Consider the following 22,517-nt stretch of genomic DNA (forward strand, 5'->3'; position numbering starts at 1 on the left):
CAGTTAATAATTTTCGGTCACAATGGAAAACAACATTACCAATTTCACGAAAATGGCAAAACTTTTGAAATGACAAGGCAAGATTGACTGCCTTTAAAGTTAACCGACGAAGACGATAGAATGCATAAAACGTACATACCACTGATGTAATTTGACCTTCAATAAAATTTCATTTACGCCGATATTTGTTACAGGAAAAGGAAAACATTCAAGCCAACTGGCGAAGGTTCACGAATCAAAACGGTTGACATTACCAAGCCCCTTCGTCGAAAGCGGCCAGTTGGAGCATTTATTTTTTACAGGTTCGATCCGTGTCCTTGAAAGTGGCTCACAGTATGAATCCCTCTCGTCAGAAACGGGTGACAGTATTTTTTCACAATTGTGCATTACATATTTTGTACTCATAGTTTGCGCCTGTGGAAATTTCACTTTGTACTGACAATAAATTAAGATTTGAGAGCCCATAAATAAGGGCCAAAATAATTTCTTACAAACCTAATTGTTGTTGCAGAAATCATGTGGTTATTCTATTTTTAGCAACGAAAATTGGACATTACTGATGCATTATTATATAGTTGGGACCAAATTTGTTTGTCTCACAAATTGGTCCCTAAATGTCAATGGTTGTGATTTGTGTACATAAATGTATATATATCCATCCATATGTAACATATACTTACGCCGAAATTCACAATGGTTGCAGCCAGCAACAATTCAACGAAAGACGAGAAGCAGACAACCCAGGACAAAAAATGGCTAGTGTGCAGACATATACTAAGTAGGGTACAGTGATGGAAATACGTGACTGCTGTGATAGCAAAGTATGGACTTCTATTCCATGCACACACCAGTCATGTGCTTCGATTGTGTCGCATTCACCAATTTCCAGCAGTGATAGACGCCATATTGCATGTTCTTATAAACTCCGATTATTTGTAAAAGTCCATGTCCGTTTTTATTTCAAATGTGTGCGAAATAGTAATTTGTATGTGCAATCATATGTAAATACCACAAAATGTGCACACATTGCGAGTGATACAACTTGTGGTGACAATTATTTTGGACTTACAGTTCTTATTTGTCCTGTATGTGCGTCACATTGGTGTAACACTTACAGAGCCGAAAGAATATTGAGGAAACGTGGAAGGAACTCCCCTGTGATGAGAAGAAGAGGTTTCAGGCGATGCCTAAGGCAAGTGCGAAGGAACTGGGCCCAGAAGTTGTAAAGAAATCTGCAAAGGTACTTACATACTTAATGTTTTCGTAACTACATTTGGGGAGGACCTGCTATCGACACAATGTTGGTTAAATTTGTGTATTAATGTTGACGTTAATAACATTGCAGAGTAAAATGCAAGTCTGCATATCATTGAAGGCAATTGTTGATATCGTGAACCGGTGTAACGAAGCACAGAAGCAGGCAGTCATTGATATTAGGTTCGGTGGCCTCCTTGGGTTAAAGTGTACCCGTATAGATCACAACTTGTGCCAATGGTTGGTACAGAACTTCGATCCCGACACGTGTTCATTGACTGTTCATGACCGTCACCTGAGGCTCACCTGTGAGGAAGTGCATGTCTTATTGGGTATACGGTCAGAAGGCAATGACGTGCAGTTCACTAGTTCAATAGACGCATATCCCAATATCCACGAAGAGGTTGGAGCTGTTAAGGGAATGATTCCTTTGAACCAGTTGAGAGTTTATCTGACTGAGAGTGATGGTGCGGACGACGAGTTTCGACGAAAGTTTGCGCTGTACGTGTTGGGGGCCATGTTGTGTCCTACCACAATGACCGCCTTGAGCCTGTCGTTCGTTCATGCCGTGAAGGACGTCACCGGTATGCGGGCATGTAATTGGGCAAAGTTGATGCTGCAATTCCTTGTCAAAGGTGTTCGGAAGTATAAGATGAAAGGTCAGCGCGAGGCAACTGGATGTTTTTTCCTTCTAATGGTAATGTATTCGACCGTTGTTTGTTTGTACCATGCCGATTACATATTTCATCCATTGCTGTGCATATGGTTCAATAAAATTGCAGTCGTTGCGAAATACAAACTTACCTGTTATTGAACAGCATAACAAATATACTTGTACGGGCCACATTTTTGTAACCAGAAAGAGCTTATTTTTTTAACTGGAAAGCTTCATGGGGATTCTGCCATCGACACACATAAACACATAGATATGATTGTGTTGTAAGTTGTATGCATTGTTAACGAATACAGATTATTTTCCTCGAAACTGTATACTAAATATCTTTTCCCCCTTATAATGCAGCTATTTTACTTGGATCGTTTTGCCCCTCCTTGTCAGAGTACGTCGGCTACTATACGCTCCATCCCTCGGTTACATGATTGGGGTGATGCAAAAATACGGGAGATGTGGCGACATATGGGAAGGAAGCAAATGTTGGAGCAACACGAGGTAATCAACCCATTCGTTGTGCACATTTGACAGCGTTGCTCCACCTGTGTTATGGAAACAGTGACAGACTAAATTTGTGTTCCTATGACTAGGTGACAAGCAGTGAGAAACAGTGACCCATTCGTTAGCGTATGCCATATTTTAACTTTGTTCCTCCCTATTTACTCTCAAATACTCAAACTTTTGAGGGAAAAACATGAAGTTTCCATCTGGACAATATTGTAGCCTTATAAATTCACTTTTATGTACTACTTCCGTTATGAAATGAATTTTGGTTAAGCCCTGAAGTCAGATTTGTTGGAAAAGCTTGAAGATTTTGGTTTATGAAGATTAACAATTCAGTACATTACCATTTTAATTCATGATTTGACTCCCGATTTGACAACTATGTTAGGTGGAGTTTCATCCAACAATAGAGGAAAGCAATAACATTGATGATGCAATCGACGCACACCATGTCAATAACAAACAGAAACCATGGATTGATGAAGTTCGTTTGAGCAAGGTTGAGTCCGACATTGGTGAACTGAAGGAAACCATGAAGCAAGTGCTTCACAGCATTGCAGAAATAAGGGACATGTTGCTCAATTTCTGAGGGAAGGAAGCTGTTGACAATACAAAGGTAAGCAAAACAATCAGTACACATGCTTCACACAGTTCACAGAGGTTACTTGAAGATGAAATATCGTAGTAAGTTAATGTATGTGTTTGTGTGAATAGGTGGAGTCGACTGTAAGAAATTGTAACATTAACATATCCTCCAGCATTGGTGAACTCAAAGGAATGCTGAACGAACTGGTTGCAGCTATATTGTCTGGGAAACAACCGTTTAATGAACAGACACATATTGTTGAAATGAATCAAATGATGCAACAAGTGCTGGAAGGTTTATCGGAAACAACACAATTGCCTCGCGCAGAGGAAAAGGGTGTTCACCCTAGCGTGGGAGTCGAGTTGCATGACGGCGACGTGGTCTTCCCAAATTATTATGGTAGCCCAAATGAGGGTAATCTTCAAGATTTACAGGGGGTGGATTGGGAGGACAATAATGTGAATGGACTGTTGTCCAATGAGATAATTGATATGCACGTTGGACAGTTGCGTACCGTCCAAAAAGTTGGGGACACGCACAACAACCGTGGCCTTGCCTTGGGGGAAACATACGCAAGTGAAGAAAGCAAATCTCTTTCGGTTCAGTTTCTGGCCATCAAGAACGTTGCAAAAGAGAGTTTATCTTCCTTTGATGATTTGCAAACCTTCCCACCAATGCGAGGAGAAGCAGACAATGTGCATCCTTCTGTTGGTAAGCTTGCCCAAACATTGGGAGCGGGACAAATTGTAACAGGCAGATGAAAGGGAAGAGGAAGAGGAAGAGGTGTTGAAGCCACAGACGTAGGGGATACGTATTCGTGCAACAATAGCAAAATAAGTACTCGACTTACTGCAGAAAAATTTCCAAGTCGCCACATCACTTCACCTTTCGTATGTTTCATTACCCATTGATGCCGACATCATTACTGATCATAATTGAACCATTATTTGTGTTGTATTTTAATACTTGTCATTCTAGTGGAAGTTTGCACTAACAAATGTTGTACAATTGTCTTACAGATTTCGGACAAAGTCCTGTCCAAATTGCACAGGTTGGACAAGCGGTTCCGTTCAGAGGTTAGACATCGCTTCACCAATTTTAGATGCATAACAATGTGTTATGTATTTTGTAAATTAATTTTCTGAACAATGTTCAGTTACTTAATTGTTTATATTAATAGGAGGAGTTGATGTTACTTGATTGTTTATATTGATAGAAGGACTTGATGACACTGGAGAGCAGAGAGGTTTTATCAGCGGCCAAACACAAAGTTGTTGACTCTGTACTTGACGACAGAAAAAATGAAAGGTACGGATGAGTTTAGTACTCGTAATTAACCTGTTCCGTAGTATTTGTGAAATAAGTTTGAATTCCACAATTTTTGATTGTGTATGATTTTGATGGGTTTATGATGGGTTTATCCATGTCGTATGTAGGATTTTCTTTGAATTTAATGCAGTGGCGTAGGGAAACATCACTGGCTAAATTTCCTGTCTGAAGTTTTCTTCTCTTGGTCTTATCCTGCACACATGTAGCTATTGGAAAAATTGCAAATCACTGATGTTTTTACAAATTCATGGAAAACTTTATAATTTTAATTATGAAACTTAATAAAGTTTACCAATGATTTGCAAATTTTTTTGAAAACTTATAGTGAAGTTCAATTTTCCGTAGCTGTTTTCTTCTAGTCTGCTTACATTTTCCATTTTGATCATTTTCGGATATTGTTGCCTCCATTTTGTAAAATACATGTGTTTTTTTTTTTTTTTTAACTTGCTCACCTGTAAATGAGCATTTAAATTGTCACATATTATTTTAGCAAATACTATTGGACATGTCATAAGTTGTAATATCTAAAGCTTTTTCTTTTAATTTTGTTTTTTAAAACCTTAAAACTAATCTTAATTGGATTGGAGAGTAGTAGAATCAAAAATATCTGCCATAGTTGTACAACAGAAAAAGCTAATCTTATGTTGTAGAGTTAAGCCAGATACATTTAAGTTTTACTAGGCTGTAGGTTGCTTCTTACTGGTTCATGTATACGTTTAATGTAGGGACATTGTCGTGTCTATGAATCTTCATAAAATGCCTTGCGAATGTGCTACGCGACGTGACATGCGCATGCTTAAACCAGGGGCATGGTTATCTGACACTGTAAGTCGTGGCATCTGACAATGTTATTTCCACTATATTTGCATGATGGACATTTCCATGTAGGGACATTGTTATTTCGTATTACATTTAAACAAATTGCACACCTTATTTCGCAAGTTGCCTCGTCTGTTACAATGTTCCAGCCAATCAACTTGGTCGCGGTTCAATTGACTAATGGACAGCGGCAAGTACACGAAGACGAGAGGCATACTGCGTGGTTCTTTCCAGTATATCTGTCGGTAAGTAAGTGTTTTAAGTCGGTTGTGTATTGTAGAAGACATATTTTCAGAAAACTTTGGCTGACTGAACTTTACACACCAAACATGCAGACTTTGATACTAAATCAAAAAACTCATCCTCTAAACCACGAAAATATCGTCAAATCATATTTTGGACATGACAGATATACTGGGGTGCTTGATGCATGTCAGAAGGTAATATGAATGTCCATCCCATTGAAGCGAGTAGATTTAATATGAATGTCGATCCCATTTACATGAATGTCAATGTAAATATGAAAGTGCGTACATGTTCGCATGCCCTCTAAACAATGTCTTCACTTGTGTTTATGTGTAGATTTGCATGCCTTTCAATTATAGAGGAGTACATTGGTTGTGCCTAAAAATAGATATGGTAAAGGGTGTGGCGTACCTATTTGACTCATTGGCATCCGCCACACTGGACACCAACAAGCTGAACGCGGCAAAAATGTTGGTATGCCGTACTGAATTTCACAAATCTACGTCCACATTGTCACATCCTTCACATAAACTAACCCTCTCATTCTGCAACAGGTTCAAACAATGCATGCCTTACTGCAACTACAGTTTGGAAATTAATATGCTGTAGACGTGCGTACCTTTGACGTCCGCATGTTAGAAAAAAGGCCATTACAACAGCTGGACAAGTAATCCACAAACCCTACGTCACATTGACTTCACTCCTGAATCACTCATTTGACGAACCTGCTTATATTTACGAGAAACTGAATGTTACATTTCATTTGCAGCACTTTCGACTGTGGGATGTTTGTGATCAAGTACATGCAGCGGCCTGATATACCCAGCGGTCCACACAAGGTACATTCTACCGCTTCATTTCCAATTGTGAAATAAATCCATTTATTTCCTACCACTGTAACTGTACCTGATTTGTGTTATTCACTTTCTCTACATAGTTTCATCATTCTGTGCGTCAGAAGTTGGTGCTTGACTTCGTTATGGATGTGAATAATTCAAAGATGGGCGAGTATCCTTTGTGCATGTGATTGATTACAATTACAACAAATAGGGCAGCGATTTTATCATGGCCTGCCAGTACGACGGTAATTTCCATGCCCAACCACAACTGGATTACTGTATCAGCTTGTCGTGACAACTTTTTAGGTCGCAGCTGTGATAATACTAATTTCCCACGCATATTGATTGTACACATAATTCCAATGTTTGGGACTGGAACAAACGAGGAAAAGTAGTAATGTTTGTTTGCTTTTATCATGGCCTGTACGTAATGTGATACACATAATTCCAATGTTATGGGTACAGAACAAACAATGCAATGTGATATTTGCCCAAATGAATATAGTAATGTTTGTCCAATGCAATGTGATATATGTCCAACAAACAATGCAAGTTGAAAGTAGCAATGTTTGTTCGCTTTTACCACATGAATTTTGTTTATTCGATTTTTTTGAATCCCATAATTTTGTCCAAAACAAAGCAAAAAAAATCCCACAGAAATAGCAGTGACTATAATGCACCAACAGGGGTCCACCTGTCCACAGGAATTCATGTGGTAAACAAAGTGCTGTAATTCTCCTGTCGACCCACCTTAGTATTATGTTTCCTACTGTCCCTGCACATTGTGGACTTCACAGCTTCAGGTCAACCTCTGTATTCTGCCAATGACCGTTTCCGTAATCCACCCAGTTAGTCCATGCAATATCCTCGTAACTGCTGCACCATGTGGGCCCTCACGTGCAGTTAAACTAAACCCCTTTCATATGTGTAACTGATGAACTCTGACGCTGACTTTCGCACATGTCATATTGTGGTTGATCCACGTGTGAACAGGCACAAACAAGTACAAATTTTAAACTGCAAACGTGCCACAAATTTTAAACTGCAAACAATGTCATGTTGCATACTGCCTGGTTGTTTCCAGTATATCGGTCGGTAAGTAAGTGTTTTACGTCAGTTGTGTATTGTAGATGACATATTTTCAGAAATATTTGGCTGACTGACTTTACACACTAAACATGCAGACTTTGATACTAAATCAAAACTACTAAACATCTATACATGACAGGCATACTGGTGTGAAGAAGTATGACATCCTTTACATACACAAATCCTTGGAAGGGCAACCACATAGGAGATATATAAACGGAAGATATGTGAAGAAGTATTAACTAACCATGTGGGAAACTTTGAAGGGGAGTTGATTACTTCATAACAATGCACAAATGGAGAAAAATTGCACAAAAAATAAAAAAACCATACAACAGACCATTAAAAAACATAGTATTGATATTCATTTTTTTTTTTGGATCGCCAAAAGAAAAAACTTTATTCATGAAAAAGCACGTACAAGATGCGAATGATACATCAATAAAGAGGAGCTTGGAGCTAAAAAAGGTCTAACCTCCTAGTCGGTGAGAGACCAACGAAGAGAAACAAAACCAGAAGGAAAACAATAAGAATGTAACTCCAAGCCCATCCTCACAAAAACGCATAACAGGGTAACCAGATGAAACTCCAAAGCCGCATGAACAAACTTCAGACCATATATGCACTGCAGCCCTACAACTCAAGCTACACAACCCAGATCCTGCACTTCTGCACTGAATGGATATAACCAAACCAGGAAATCACCTAAAAACATACTGCTGCATCACACTACCAAGTATCACCCCATTTGAGTCTGAATTCACACAGATCACAACAAACACCAGCTAGGAGCTTGATCCATTAGACGTGATCCAAACCTCATAGCAGCAGCCGCCATTCAGACTTGAGCCTGATCCTTCAACCTCCAAAACTAAAAAATAACTACAGCAGTAGACCAACAATTACAACAAGGCTAGCAGCAGACCTCCGATAACTTTCCCCAATCCAACAGCAGACCTCCAATACAGCACACCAAAACATCATTCCAACAATTGCAAAAAGGCCAATATGCAGCAGCAGACTTAAGCCTATTCGTTGATCCCATATAGCTGCAGCAGAGTACATATATAGCAGAGCAGAGTTGAAGCACAGCAGAGCAGCAACCAGAAATGAGCATGCTTGAGCACATAAACTAAGGCAGAGCAACAACCCAAAACTAAGGCAAAGCATATCAAAATTGAAGCACAACAGAGCAAAATTAGCCACCAAGAAGATCTGCTAATACCAAGTATACACCCACTTTCCCTTGCTTCCACCAGCATACCACAGGTTGACTAAAATCCTGCACCCTTGTAGCAAAAAACACCAAACACCACCCCCTCAATCAGACTTTGATCCTATCCAGATTATTGACAATGTCCTCCACTGAATACTATAGGCCTCTATAACTTTGCTTACACCAAAGTGCAACCTTCACTTTCACCATCTCAGCCAATTCAAGCCCATCAACAATCTTATCATTAAAAAGGCAATCATTCCTAGCTTTCCAAATCATTCCTAGTTGTGCAATACAAAAGAATACATATATAAACTAGCCTAGGATTTGGGGAAGAGAATGGCTAGAACACCCCATTCTGATTGAGCATCTGCCAGCATGGCTTGGGCTTGGTCCAACTCAGCTTTAGTTGTCTGAATTGATGCAGAACGATGTCTAATTTGGGAGAGCATCATCCTTACTTCTTGATTAAGCTGGTCATGTTGCTGCTGTAGATGAGCCTTTCTTTGCCGGACAGAGGCAAGTTCTGCCATGAGTTTGGTTTCCTTAAGTTCAAGTGCTGAGTGTTGCTGAAGAATGGCTGCAGAGGTTTGCTGGCTGAGTTTGAGTGAAGTAGATATGGTGTGGGTTTCGTTTAGGAAATCTTTTTTGGTTTGAATATCCTTCGAGCAAGTCTGAACCATCTCTGAAAGGGTTGGCCATTCTGTGATGATCTTGGCCAATTGCTTTACTTGAATGGGGTTGAAAGGATTAGGTGAGAGGTTTAGAACAGCAGAAAGACAGGCCAAGGTTTCATCAGGTTTGTGGAGAATGATTTCTTCAACTGGGGTGTAATGAGGTTGATGAAGGTGGTTAAGGTTTGTTGAGTTTCAGCATGAAAGAGATTTAGCCTTTGAGGCAATGGGGATATTTCGTCTAGATGTTGTTGAAGAATAGAAAATTCGGCCCAAATATCCTGACATGGAACGATGGCCTGTGAACATTAATAATTTGGTGAGAATATATGCTTGCAAGTAATAAAGATTAAATAGGATGAGGTTGGAAATGGTAGTACCTGTCCTGATAACGTGCGCGCAGACGGTTGGCCTTGTGGTTGTGGCAGCAGGAGGAGTTGTCTCGGGTACTGATGAAATGGCAGCATCAGTGCCTTCAAGCTCTTTTTCTGGTTCTGCTAACAGGAGAAAGTCATGAGGACCTTCAAGTTCTTTCTCAGACATTGGTTGTCGAGATGAGTTGCGTATTATGTCCATCGCTGTAAATTGGAGAACAATACCAATTACTTAAAGAGAAGTTTGTTTTTTTCAAACGAACAGTCACATTTGTATTTCTATTTACCTTGGTTGTTATGAACTTCTGGTTTAGGGGAATTTGTATTGTCATCTGTTGGAGCGAATTGGCTGTTGATTGAAATGTCAAAATCAATCCTCTCTGATTCTTTGTTTGAAGTTTGGGAATCGGAGGGGTTGGATGGTGATGGTTGAGGGCTAAAGACAGAAGGGACAATAACAAGCTCAGTGCCCCCAGGGTAATCAACCTCCATCGGGACAGCCCCAACTGTGACATCCCTGAGAGCAATAGGAGGAGGGTCTAGCTGTGAAGGGTTGTGTGATGTAGATTGTGTAGATTGTTGTGGCGAAGGCTGTAAAGGAGGTTGTAAGGAAGTTTGTTGAGATGCTTCAAGTGGTGGTGGAGTTGGTTCTACAGTGGGTTCTCTAGGTACATTGGTATTGGTGATGGTGATGGGACTAGGAATTGGATCAATGTGTTAAGGAGAAGTGGAAGGATGTTGTGTTGCAGATTGTGTGGATTGCTGTGGCAAAGACTGTGAAGCAGGTTCTAAGGAAGTTTGTTGAGATGCTTCAGGTGGTGGTGGAGTTGGTTGTACAGTGGGTTCTCTGGGTACATTGCTGATGGAACTGGGAATTGGATGAATGTGTTGAGGAGAAGTGGAAGGATCATCATCATCAGCAGTAGTAAGGAGTAATCTCCTTCTTTTTCTCTGCACAAGAGTAAGTGATCAGTCGGGCGTGAATGAAAATTGAGATGATGTAAATATGTGAAGTGAAGGCATACTTGGTAGAGCTGCCTTGAAGGATTTGATGTTGTTTGGCCAGCCATTTGGCTGAGAGGGATATCCCAATCACTTTGGTCTGTACTTAGAGCGGGAGCAGTGGCAGGCTCTTCTCTCTTCTTCGTTGTGACCTCTGTCTCGGCAGGGGTACAGGTGGTAGTTCCTCTCTGTGTTTGTCTCTGCGAGGCTGCGAAAGAGTCTGCCATCAATTTCGGAACTGCGGCGGTGTTGTCTGAGTAGTTGGATCCATTGGAGCCTTGCCTTTATGTTGGTCCCTAACTAATGGTTCAGCAGCAGGCCCAATTTTGGCTGTCAAAGGTCAAACAAGTTAGTGTTGTAGAGAAAAAAAAAACAAAAATGCATAACACAGTCAGGGATATGAAGTATATGAAGGAAGGATACCTGTAGCCTTAAGCTTGGAAGGCGAGGATATGGGGCCCTGATTATGAAGACAAGTATCGTGAAGGCAGGTTTCAAGTGGCTTGCAGAAAATAATGGCAGTCATAAGTCCCCACCAATGGTCAAAAGCAATAGAGCAGTCCGAAGCAGGTTTGAAGAAGCAGGGGCCAAAATCTTGGAAAATTTTGGTGTTCTCTATCAGAATGGATTCAGCTTGCCTAGGATCTTTAAAGTAGATTCTGGACCCAATCTCCTCATGGATGGTTGGGTGGAAATAAGGATAAGGGATACCCTGCGAAAGACCTAATTGCCTGGACCATTGATTGGGACAGTATGTCTCAAAACTGCAGTTGGACAGCTTGCTGGAGGATATGGAACAACCAACCAACACATGTCTAGACGTGAGAATGTGTCTCAAAGTCTCATTTTGTTCTTGGACTTGGTCATTGTGTAAATCAGAAGGGTCTGTGAAGAGGAAGCAAAGTCTACTGGAGAAGAATTCAAAGTTTTGAAATGGCATGTACAAGTTGGAAGGTCTCTTCGAAGGAAGGTTGTAAAACATGGTAAGATGATTTCTGAAAGTGAGGATGGGTTGGCTGTTATAAGTGAGCAATTGCTCAACATACGAGTGGAAAACTGGTTTCAAGGTGTTAGCTGGTCGGGGTCGTGCCTCAGGGAAATAGGCATACAACCAAGCCTGGAAGAGCCAGAAGGGGCCACCACAGTTGCCAGAAATCTTCTTGTCGACAAAGGAAAATAGGGCCTTGTAAAGGGTGGCAAGAAGATAAGGGGCTAAAGCCATAAGTTGGCCATCTTGCATACACAAGGCAAGGGGGAGGTATTCCTTCGTGATCTTGTACCTAGGGACACAAAAAACAAACTCACAAAGCCAAAGTAAGTAAAAAGCAGTTCTTTCTTTGTCCTGGACAGGGGAACCAGGCTCGCCTTTGTATTTTTTGGCAAAATCTGTATATCACATGTCAGTGTTTAAAGTAAAGGTCACTTTTGGAGGCTCAAGGAGAGCATGAATTGGATTACCCAAGATTGGGAGACCAATCAAGTGTGCTACATCTAAGATGGTAGGGGAAATCATACCAAAATTGAGAAGTAGGGAGTTACAAGATTGCGACCAAAAGCATGCAGCAGCAGCAATCAGCCCTTTGTCCATGTCATAATTTTTAGTTGACAGTCTAATTGCTTCAGTAATGCCCTGGTGCTTCCATACTTCACCGTCATGACCTTCAATTCTCCTGGCCCAGCTTCGCGAAACAGAGTCTGGTGACCTCCACGATCTGAGTGGGTTTTTACTGACATTCTAGTTAGTCCACTTACCAGGTTGGTTGAGAAGAAGGTTCTCACCATTGCCAAGGGGATAGTATGGAGCTAGCTCGTCTGGGAAGTAAGACGCGAAGGTAGGGCTTAGAGTAGCCTTAGCGACAGAGCTTGTGCTGGGCAATAGGGTTGCACCAAATCTTAGAGGAGCAATAAGTGCTCTGATAGGGTTTGGGAAGCGGAGTAGGTTTTCATTGTTCTCCTCAGATAGAGATGGTTGAGATTTTTTCGGCGCCATGGCTTAGGGTTTTGTGGTGCTCTGGCTTTGAACAACAATGCTTGACAAGAAGGAGTACAGTCTTGGGAGTTTGAATAAGAGGGAAATAAAGTGGTTTGAAGTTGAAAAGGTGGGTCTTTTATAGCTTATGATGGGGCCAGCATATTTAAATGCTCTTATATTGGGCTGTAGTTTATGTTTGTTTTGGGCCCATATTAAGAAATTTGTTATTGGGTCCCCTTGTTCAAGTTCAATATCATATGACTTGGACCCCCACAAGGAGGCCACCCCCATGACCCCCTCTCTCTCTAATTGGCCAGTTTTTTTAAAAAAAAATTCTTCTTTTTTATTTCCTTCTCACTACAATCACCAGACCCCACGTGTGTGTGGGGGGGGGGGGTGGGGGATGAGGTGGTGGGGTGGTGGTGCAGGTTCTGATTGGAGGCGGTCTCAATAACTTCCGCAAGGTTAATTCATATGATATTTAACTTGAACATGGGGGCCATTGTTTGCACCAAGTTTTGCCAGTCTCTGTCGACAGATGGTCCACTTAATCGAGGACACGTGGCCAAGTCTGAAGGAATGTCCAGCACTTGAAAGTGGGCTCTCTGCATGTGGGTCACCTAGAAGTGATGGGGGAAGTTTTTAGCACCAGTCATGGAGTTAGTGGCACACTTTCAGGAGGAAGCATGAGACAAAGCAGGAGCCTTGCTCCGTCGACAGAAGTTTTAAACAGTTGGTGGCCATGAAGTAAACACAAGAAAAAGGAGATCGACAAAAAGAAGTGGCGATTTAGTATACTTGGAAAGCCTAGAAGGGAGATCGTTGGTTTCGATATCCGTATACTATTTTTGTGGCCCATCATTGCATGATCCCACACGTCTACACCATAATTGCCGCTGTCACTGCCCCTTGACTTCGAATCTTCAAGTCCCCTCTGCCAAATATTGACTCTTCCCTGTCGACCTTCCTTTTCACCATTGTGGGGCATGTCCCTCATCATTATGAGGTAGTGGGCACACTTTCAGGAGGAAGCATGAGACAAAGCAGGAGCCTTGCTCTGTCGACAGAAGCTTGAAACAGTTGGTGGCCATGAAATAAACACAAGAAAAGGGAGATCGACAGATAGAAGTGGAGGTTTAGTATACTTGGAAAGCCTAGAAGGGAGATCGTTGGTTTTGATATCCGTATACTATTTTTGTGGCCCATCATTGCATGATCCCACACGTCTACACCATAACTGCCAATGTAACTGCCCCTTGACTTCGAATCTTCAAGTCCACTATGCCAAATATTGACTCTTCCCTGTCGACCTTCCTTTTCACCATTGTGGGGGCATGTCCCTCATCATTATGAGACAAAAATAGACAGAATATTGTCCACTAAACACAACCACAATCCTTGCAAACTGGGCCACTGAACCACATCACTTGGCCACTCACTGTTACTGCCCGACTTTGAATCATCAAACTCTGGCAAATATTGAATTTTCCCTGTAATTTAATCAAAATATATTCAATGTCGGTAAACTTGAAAATATGTTTGAAATAACCTTTTTCTGTATTGTAATGACTTAAACACAATTATTGTCCTACATTTTACGTAACCAAAATACACAACTTATTTGTATCAAAAACAAAATATACATCTCGGGTTTATAATAAAAAAAAATGGAAACTACTTTTTTTTAAAAAAAAAAAGTTCACTAAAGTATGATTGGTTATTTTTAAGAAATTCGTCTTTGCGCCTATTTTTTCCACATCCTGCCAACAGCTGCTCCATTCAATTGAGGACACATGGCAAGTCCACCTGAAGACAAGGGTTATCAACTAACATTGAATCTTGCATGCCACCTGACTTACACGCTGGAGCAGTTAGTGGCAGTGCTCATGGATTTAGTGGCCAGCCTCCAAGAGAAAACATGAATGAATTGGGAGTCTGTATCTGTCGAGGAAAGGCTAAAAGGACTTGGGCATAGGTGGCAACTTCAATCATATGCACTTCGACAGGTACAAGTGAAGGTTTTATGTGGTTTCAAGACACGAAAATGACCATACAGTTACAGAAGTTGCACAGAAGCAGTTGCAGAATCGGCAGATCATGGGGTCGTGGGAAATAATAGCTATAAAGGGCAGAATGTTTGCAGAGAGAGGACATGAAAAACAACACAACAACTTACTTTCTACATTGTAACTTCTGAGTAGTTTTTTCCCTTCTACTTTCTACTTTCTACTTTGTTACTTTCCACTTTGTTACCATCAGTTCATCGAAAGAAGTCTTCATCCTTTTCAGGCATTCGAACCAATACAACAATTGCTTGATTTTCTTCTTTATCTTGTCAACTTTAAATTACTGCTTCGTTGCTGTCGATATAGGCCGACCATAATTTTACTAACAATAAACCCATCGCTTTCATAGTTAACATGAAATAATTTCACAACTCCTGTTCGTTACTCGTAATTCATATAGCAATCGGCATGAAGATAAAGTAACGAGTTCGTTGGGTTACTTTCTCCAAGTAACACCCAAAATTAACTGCCATTTGGATTATATACAAAATGCATGTGCTGGTATGTAATTTTGCAAACCCACATGGACAAAATTCGTATTTTACTCGAAATATAATACTAATTTACCGAAACAAGTCATAACAAATCAATACGAAGCCAAACACATCGTTAGTTGATAAACCACACCGTAAAAAACCCTTCAGTTAGATCCAACCAAATATGGAACAGAAACAAGCAACCCGCAATAGAAATCTTGGAATACAAACATAAGCCAATTTCCCACCCAAAACAATACACAGACAACCCATATATATCTCACCTTCAATTAATTTTCAATATCACAAGTCACTGCAAACACAAATGACAACATCACTCTAAACAATATGGGAAATTTACAACTCGTGGCCTTGTAAATAAGTAACGTTGTGCCATTTCCTGGCATTGTACGTAACCAATTATTTACACGTTACGCAAAGCAATCCGTGCAAAATGAAACTACATTCATTATTTACATGTGTTTTCAATAGCTAGTACTGTCTACCTAATAAATTAAAGGAATAAGTAAATCATACAAATTATACAATTACCTGATTCACCTCATCAATTGTGGTCGAATAATTTTTGCACACTGCTGCTTCAACACTAACGTATTGGCCAACGCGCTGCTTGGAATCAGGAGAAGCATCGAAAAATAGTCGTCGTTGCTTAATGTGCGGTGTACTTGGATCCACCAACCCAATTTTGCAGCGAACGGGCAGTGACTCCGCATTGTACTCACGGTCAGTTACGTTGGTTGTATCTGCATTTGAGTTACTACCCACTGTTCGACTAAACCGAACCTTAGGACACGTTCGCTTTGTGTGCCCAATGCATTTGCAATTCCCACATTTTCTTGGTCTTCGACAGTTGGACGAGGCCCGTCCCGGGTTCCCTTTTGTCTTCACAACATCAGGATCTTGTACTCCAAATTGTCGAGGAAATGAATGTTTCCCTTCGTCTCCATTCCCATCATTCAGATTCCTCTCATATAACTCCTTCATCCGGCTCGTCATCGGAAGACATGCATCCCTGGCCTCTTTGAAACCTTTTGTTGATTGCGAGGCATAGAAACATATTTCATTGTAGGAAGAACTCAATATCCCATACCGGGCCGTCTGTGTTGTAGTGCTATCAATTGAGGGTTGAGGCCATTGCTGGCCATTCGTGCTTGCAGCCCTTGTCCATCTATACAACACACAAGTTGGGGGAATTTGCGTTAAATTTTCGGCTTTCATAACACATATCATGTGACAGCAAGGTAGCCCCAACGACTCAAACTTTATGCAAGAACATCTCATTGTAGCATCCGTTGGACTGTGTGTTACTATCCATGATTTATCCTTCAATTTGTACTTATGAATATAGTAGCATTTCTGACCATCCGGCAAAGGGAACACGTCCTTGACATTCAACTTCCCCTCTTCTAAGATTTCATCACGGAACATTCTAAATATATTTCGGGTGAATAGCTCAGCTCCATGTCTCTCTATATCTCGCAATGGAGTAATCAATACCGGAAAAGTGTTATTTGTTTCAGCATCATTTCCAGCCTCGTTATACCTTATCCTTGCAAGAGCCCGATCATAGTGCCTAACAAATTCATATAGCTTCAATTTGTGTTGGAGGAAGGGATTGAAATAAGCATTCATACACTTCGAGCGCTGAGTGCTCTTCATCCCAGCAAAGAAATGTCCACGCATATATGCCTCAGCCCACATATGACACTTCTCATATGTCTCCAACACCCAACTGTTGGTTTGAAGTCCAAATTTTTCAACCATTGTCGTCCAGCCATGCTCAAACTTTGTCTCATCCGTTTCCATCTCCATGCACTGCTTGAAAGCATGTGCAAAGCCACTTATGTGAACATTTGAAACAACATTTTTCCCAAGATGCCAATTACATAATCGATGTCTTGCGTCTGGAAATACTCTTCTGATTGGCTCTCGCATCGCCTTATCCCCATCTGTCAGTACGGACACAGGTGCTTTATTGCCCATCGCCTCCATAAATGTTTCCAAAACCCATGTGTATGTCTCACTTGTCGCATTAGCTACCAAAACACATGCAAATATCATGGTCCTAAAGTGGCTAGTCACACCAGCCAACATGACAAAAGGTTTCTTGTATGCATTGGTTCTGTAAGTTGAGTCAAATATCAACACATCACCAAACTTTGCGTAGTCGGCCCGCGATTTCGAATCTGCCCAGAACAGATTTTGTAACTTGTTATCGTTACGCACATCATACTTGTAAAAAAAATGTGCATCAGCATCAAGTTTTGCACATAGGTAAACCAACGCACCATGCGCATCACCATCCTCAACTTCAGCTCTACGTTCGGCTTGAATATGGTTGTGCAGATCAGTACAGATGAAACCAACATTCTCATAAGACCCAGATTGATTTACCATATAGTCCATGATTTGGCTAGTCTTCACACCGACGTTGCGCATAGCCATTGCTTGAGCTTTGTCAGCACTGTTTAAAGTGCAATGTGACCTCAGATACATCACACAGTGTTGTTTCGCCAATTCATGGTTATGGTCTGCGATGAAGTGAGTCACAACATACTTTCCCCCTTCACCAGCATCTGCATCGTACCGTATGCGAAATTGGGCTTTGCAACCTACTCTTGTTAGTGCCTTGGGAGCTCTACTCTTCTCAGCAACACGGTCCAAGTATTTTGGTAATCTCTGACCTTCCCTTGAACACAACCACAGCCTACTAACGACCTTTCCCTCTTTATTTGTGTTAAATCTGGATTTTCGTATACTAAATCCCTTGGCTTTAGCATACGCATTGTAGAAAGCTTCTCCATCTTCGATCGAATCAAATTTCTGTTCCAGAATAGCACGTTCAACATCACCAACCATGTCATTGCGACGAGCATCGTCAACCATTTCTTTTTTCACATCGGCTCCGCCATCTTCAACGTTCATGTTGGTTGCTTCTTCATTGCTCGGACCAGCTTCACAACCATGATAAGGTTCCGCCCGACTTTCATTCATCAAACGAATGTCATCCGCTTCATTTGGAATGTCATAATCATCACCTTCCCTTTTAACTTCCGCCGGGGCCATACTGCACATGACATTAGTACAAACAATTACTTGATGACCAAAAAATGTTAACACAAACACAAACATGACATTTTCACACGGTTTAGTTGTTTATGCAAACACAAACACTCGCTTGAGAAAGAGAAAGGTTAGTTGCCAATGGAGGGGTTTCCGTTTGAGCGAAGTGAAGAGCGGTTGAAGTTAGGACGGGGGTTTAGTTGAGGGAAAATAGCTGAAGTGAAGAGGCCAGAGAGACAGAGAGGGATACAGAGAGAGGGAGACAGCTCCATACCTTATCTAGTTGGAGAGAAGGGCTTCACTTCAGCAATCGAACCAACACAGTCTTGTAGTTCCGTTGTTGGAAATCGCCCGTTATACTGTTCCCTACAGAGTTTCGTCAATGGAACCAACCCAGCAGGGGCTTCTTGCTGTTAATGGAAATCAAGGGTTACATTGACTCAACCTTACACAGAGAGAGATAGAGACGAAATACAGAGAGTGAGTGGGATGCAATCATGCAAATACAAATACAAGCATTAACCGGTTGCCCCGGTTTCAAATTTTTCACGATTAAACAATTTAATGATCTTGATCAATTATTGTAATCTAACGGCTAACAATTGGGTTGCATATGGTGTGCAACCTTAAGGGGGTTGCACACTTAAACATGACCCAAAAAAAAAAAAAAAGGAAATAAGCTCCACATTGATCCAACTTCCAAAAAGCTTTATCTATACACTTGCTACAACCAACAAAAGATTCTCCATATTTAAAAGAAAACTTCCCATAGTGAATATAACAATTCTAACAATTCAAACATCATCTCCATCAAAAATGAGACTTAGTTTATTAATATGATAGAATTTGTTTGTATAACATTAATAAATAAAAAAAAACAATATAGTAGAAAGCATGACTTACCCTACCCTAACAAGAAGGTCAAGTGATGGAGGATCAATTCCTTTTTGATTGATAACAAGTTGTTATCATTACCGGAGTAGACCTAAATAGCAAGTATAGGTCATGTTTAAAGACACTATAAAGCATTAGTGCACAGATGAAAATCTTAAAAAACCATAAAGAATAATGCTGCATTTTGAATTCAGTACCTTGTCCTTTAGCTTAACGATTTTCCTTACTCTCTCGTCGACTGAACGCCTTTCTGCTGCAACCATTGTCTCTCTCTGCTCTGCACTTAAGTAGAAAAATCCTGCATTTATTTCATTGAGAGAAAGAGATGTCAGTTTGATATACCCAAATAGACCATCCAACACATCAAGTAAACAATAGTTAAGTCTGTTTATGCCTGATGAAAAATTTTCAAAATCCATATAAACATCAATTTCAAAAAAAAAAAAAAAATCATTTTTTTTTTCAAATTTTAAACCCCTAACTTTTTCAAAATTGCATAAAATTTTGGATGGTAGGCAAGAATGCTTCCATCTAGATGACCAAAATCTTACAATTTATCACCATAACTTATAAATTGAGCTGAGATTATAAAATATCATGTGGACTAAACAACTTGTACATTATCTCATCTTTCTACCTTCATAAAATTTGCATCATAACAAGAAAATTTAAGATTCCTCATGGCTAAATGGGTTGATGCAGTGAAATCATAAATTTACAAGATCCAAATAAACATTCTTCAACATATTATGTACATACAATGAATAAAACGGACAAACACATAACTACAAAAATATTTACTCTTTCCGCTTTCCTAGCAACACATTTCATCAGTACTTACCTTTTCTCATACTCCAGTGATACATTACATGTCAAGATATAGCAATTCTCAGCTATTCGCTTCATGTTAGGATGTCTTGAACCATGATCCAGGACAAGACACTCAACCTAGAAAACAGTATGCGCAAAAAACAGTATGCGCAACATGAGAAACTAAGGGCAACGAATATAAAAATTATATTAATATACAAATCATACAACAAAACTTGCCATTGGATGTAAGCCAACAAAAAATAAAATCGACCTACCAAACGGGGTGTCTACATCAAACTTATGGCGCATATGCATGATCTCAACCATAAACAGATCAATAGCTTCCTCAGGCTTCCAAATGCAAAGTACGTATCAAATCCAAGGTGTGGTGGAAAATTGCAAAAAATATGAGATAAAGGTATCAAAATATTGTATATTAATAATGCAAAGTCTAGTCAATAGGAACTGATAGCTGCCAAAAATTAACAATGTGAATAAATAAACTGCACAAAAACTCTTCCAAAATGCTCCTGATATCAAAGAATAGTTTTTCTATCAACATGTGAAGTAACAGCACCAGGAGCACTCACCGCATTTACAACTATGTCAGTCAGTTGATCTGCTAGTGCTTCATACAACTGAAAAAGAGAGTATAACATGGAATCACATAAATTGTTGTGGGTACATTAAACTGGGAAGGGAAAGGGTTAAACTGGGGAGAGAGATGGGGAGAAGAGGAGCAGATGAACAAAATACTATAAATTACCTTTGTTCTTAGTGTGGTTCTTGCTACCATCTTCAGTATCTCTTTATCAGGTTCATCGTCCATCACTACAGAAGTCTTGAATTTCTTGAGAAATTGCAGTGTTTCTCTGTTGGCAATTTCAAAACCATCAACCAAAGCACGTGGATGCATTCCTGACAAAAAAATTTCTCTTTATATAAAAGAATACACAAGGGCAAGCAAGAAAATAAAAATACCTATCACACTTGGATTCACACTAAGTTCGCCTTCAAGCATTTATATTTGCACAAGCCAGAATGATAGTGAAACGAATAGACATGAACAAATATGTTTAAATGTCCACCCCACATCCACACCAACTAAAGTTTTGCCAGACTACATTAGTTCATAATTTATTATTTTAAATGACCCGATACTAAAATTAGGTGATTTGACTAAAATTTCCACTATCACACATACTGAGTTATGCCAAAGCAAAATTATGAGAAAACTAGACAATAAAGAAATTAGCAAAGAACTTGGCGGTATTACTAACCTTCATCAATATAACGTTCTGATTATTTCATAAGCTCACCAATGAATAGGACAGTGGAAGTTGTTCCATCCCCGCTATATTATCATGGGCAACTGCAGTCCTTGCAATCATAATTGTAGTTGGGTTTTGAATTTGCTGCAAACATATTTCACTTCAGTTTTCCAGTACACCAGGAATAAGCTTCCTAGGGACTAAAAAAGATAAATGCAGCAGTAGCAAATTGAAACATAATAATGAAGAGAGGAAAAAAGAAGAAGAAATAACTAGCGCATTGTCAGTTCAACTAAAATTTTCAACATTGTACTCATTTCTCCTCTTGGACCTTCATCTGTTTATTAATGCTCTTGATCACTATAATAACATACTATGCAAGTTTACAATTAGCTGAAAGCACCAATCCTCATATAAAAAGAAACAACTCACGATAACATGAGATGAAAATGTAATAAACCAAGAGTAATCCCCTCCACTGGTTTGCAGCAATATAAAACTTTTTTCACACTAGTTCTTCAACCAAACAACTAATGTGGGATTTCCACTGCCAATTGCTCTATCTACTATTTCTCAAACTCCCAAATTGGCCTTCATTAGAACCCCATTGCCTACCCAAACCCAATAACCAAGCAAACATATATATACTATCTATACTAAGATTTAAGATTTTAAAATCTAAGATTTTAAAATGCTTTTCCTAGTGACTCTTGGGAAGCCCATACTAACCCACAACAAAAAGCTTCCCAAACTTAAAGTTCACTAGCAAATCAATTGTAAAAATTAAAAATGAAGAAGAAACACTAACCAAAAGTGGCCAACCAGTCCAACAAAGCCAAACCCAAACAAGGTTGTGGTAGCTACTCATCTCCAATTGGGTTTTAATTCATCTTTATCCTGCCATATCAATGATAGATAATTATTCTATAAATCAAAGGAACAGACTGACAGTCAAGTAGGTAACTGTCCAGCTTGTTAATACGAACAAGAAAACATTTCTCATCATATGATAAGAAAATCAAAATAAATAAAAAGTCCATGAATGTCATATTTTATTATATTTTTTGATAAATGAATGTCATTTTTTTTGTAATTATATATAACTGACATAACAAGAACAAACAAAAAAATATTGAGAAAATATATTAACATGGAAACAGGAATACTGCTACACAAAAGAAATTCAAGAATTTAAGAGACCAATCCCATCTCAAACATTCATCCACAATCCCAAGACTGTTGATCTGGATTGTGCAGAAGCATAAAGGTCTTTCTACAATTCCCAAAACATTAAAAAGAATTCTTGCCAAACACCATGAATCAATTTTCTTATACTGCC

At 39.7% G+C, this 22,517-nt stretch overlaps 1 long non-coding RNA gene across 1 annotated transcript; it reads right to left on the bottom strand.

Moving 5' to 3' along the window:
- Nucleotides 1–19,289: 19,289 nt before the first annotated feature.
- On the bottom strand, nucleotides 19,290–20,392 carry LOC145789950 (uncharacterized). Its single transcript, XR_014328470.1, has 3 exons — nucleotides 20,183–20,392; nucleotides 19,936–20,042; nucleotides 19,290–19,392 (listed from the first exon to the last, which is right to left on the bottom strand). It is a non-coding gene; the product is annotated as an uncharacterized LOC145789950 (long non-coding RNA).
- Between the last annotated feature and the right edge of the window lie 2,125 nt (nucleotides 20,393–22,517).

Source organism: Camellia sinensis, chromosome 1 (assembly GCF_055761805.1).
Source record: "Camellia sinensis isolate YWXY chromosome 1, ASM5576180v1, whole genome shotgun sequence".
NCBI lineage: Eukaryota > Viridiplantae > Streptophyta > Magnoliopsida > Ericales > Theaceae > Camellia > Camellia sinensis.